The 2,487-nt window shown below is 39.4% G+C and overlaps 1 pseudogene; it reads right to left on the bottom strand.

Moving 5' to 3' along the window:
* LOC102838934 lies at nt 1-991 on the bottom strand (annotated as a pseudogene).
* Between the last annotated feature and the right edge of the window lie 1,496 nt (nt 992-2,487).

The following is a 2,487-nucleotide window of genomic DNA, read 5'->3' on the forward strand; positions in this document are numbered from 1 at the left end:
CTAGCTCATTAGTTCAGGCTGAAAATTCATTCTCCAAAGCACTTCTTCAGGTATACAAAAAGCAGGACTACCGTGTTTAATCTGTTCTTCTCCCAAAAGTGATAGTCCAGCAGTTCCAAATAAAGTATGAAAGCGATCTACCATATCTCCTGGTCTGTCTGCAGATCCCCTAGTTTCTTCATCTTGACATGCTACCATGAAACTTCCCAGTTTCTCTCTGTCAATCCAGTGAAACCTTCCAGTTATCATTAGGGAAGCCAAAACCTACCATGAATAGCATACAAGTGGTAACATTGCTGGGCTTCCATTGAGTACACCTGATGGTAACTGTCCTTCACAAAACCATCAACTGAGTAAGTCAGAGTTTACTTGATGCAGTTGAATAGTAATAGCAAGGAATCTTGTGCAGCAATTTATCTACCCCGCATGGGATTCAGAACCAGGTCTGCAACCAAATCCACCATCCAAGTTTCTACATGTCAAAACAAACTCACTGGCCTTCACATTAACAGCATCCAGCTTTCCCAAGAGAGCCAACGTTGGTTGCCACAGCACAGAAAGAAAATCTTGTGTCAATTTCTCCTCAAATGTCTCCAGCAAAAGAACCATCTTCTTTCTGCATACTTTGAGCATATTTCTGAAGTTTATTTGTATCAGTAGCATTAATACTATCATATAGAATAAGTATCTGGACAGCACTAAGTGTATATAAAAGATGAGAATCATGTCCGATACTAGCACTTATTCCACCAGATTCATGTTGACATGACTTAATAAACATCAGTATTTCTTCTCTATTCATGTGATGAAGTTGCCCCATGAGATCCATTAGCGTCAGACCCCAAATAGATGCCACTCATTCTCAAATATTCAGACATACAATATTCATTATCATCTTTCTTTGAGTCATAGGATGCTATATAATCTGCATGTTTCTCCAGCTATAGGGTGCCTAGTACATCTGATCAACATCCTTCTGCGGTGTGCCCATGTCTGCAAAGGAACAAAGCCTTTTATGTTGTTTGAAAAAGTTTTTTTCAATGAATAGGTTATTGGTCTTGCAAAAATCTGTCATGCGCTCTCCAGCATCATTTCTATCACCAAGGTCATGTTTTCCAACTACTGACCTCCTCCTTTGATTCAAGTCATCTCATTTCAATCACAGTAACTATCAATACATCTTGATTGCATGTTTGATCAATTTCATACTGCATGTTAGATCAACTTCAGACTGAAGATGTCGATGGAATTCTTCAGTTTCATCATCACTGGTTTTAGTGATTGGTGAATAAATTTGAATAATAGTGGTATTAACTCTTCTTCCTTGTGGGTGTGTGCTATCACAGACAGCATTGTACTTAAAGTCAGCTTAAAACTGATTCAGAGTTAAATTAAGAAAAAACATCAGCCCTGAGCATTATGCACTTTCAAGATAGTTCTTGAAATGCTCTTTTTGAAGATGAATGCTATGCCATTCCTTTTGAATTCATTGTTCCTGCATAATACAACATGTAATTGTCAGATTCAAAATGGCCAATACCACTAATGCCTAGGATATTGATTTTTGTGTGTTCCATTTCATTTTGACAATTTTCCTAGAGTAATATTTCATACATTTCGTGTTCCAGTTATGAATGGATGTTTATAGCTGTTTCTCTTCATTTTAAGTTGTGCCCCATCAGCAAATGAAGGTCCTGGAAACTTCTCTGTTTTCGGTATCACGGTCAACTCTACTTTGAGGAGGCAGCTCTTCCCCAGTCATATTTTGAGTGCCTTCCAACCTGAGGGGGTTCATCTTCTGGCACTATATCTGGCAATATTCTGGTGTTACTCATAATGTTTTCATCTTCCAGCACTGGATCTGACAATGTTCTGCTGCCACTCATAAGGTTTTCAGTGACTACATTCAGAAGTAGTCCGCATCCGCGTCTCCTCCTTCCTAGTCTGTTTTAGTCTGGAGGCTCAGCTAAAACCTGCCCACCATGGGTAACCCTACTGGTTTTTTTGTTTTGTTTTCTTTTTTTAATCTTTATTGTAAAAGAATATAGTACACATACAGATAAATGCATAAACAGTTCACATAACTGGTACTTTTTAAGAGTCCACCAACATCCAAGCCAAGAACCAAACCTGTTGCTGTCAAGACACTCCCCGCTCGCAGTGACCCTGTAGGACAGAGTAGAACTGCCCCACAGGGTTCCTGAGGATGCAGATCTTTAGAGCTACACATGGCCACATCGTTCTCCCAAGCAATGGCTGATCAGTTCGAATCAGTAACCTCTTGTTTAGTGGCCTCGTGCTTACCCGCTGTGCTGTCAGGGGCTCTTTAAGTCCAGCAACAGATGTTTAACTAAAGTGGCTGATGGCAGTAAGTATGAGTAGTACCTGAATCTCCCCCAAAATTTTTTTAACCTTCTTTTTTTTTGGGGGGGGGTTATCAGTATTTTTTTATTGGGACATCTTTTGACATTTTTCTTTGTTTCTCCA

Source organism: Chrysochloris asiatica, unplaced genomic scaffold (assembly GCF_000296735.1).
Source record: "Chrysochloris asiatica unplaced genomic scaffold, ChrAsi1.0 scaffold00333, whole genome shotgun sequence".
Taxonomy (NCBI): Eukaryota; Metazoa; Chordata; class Mammalia; order Afrosoricida; family Chrysochloridae; genus Chrysochloris; species Chrysochloris asiatica.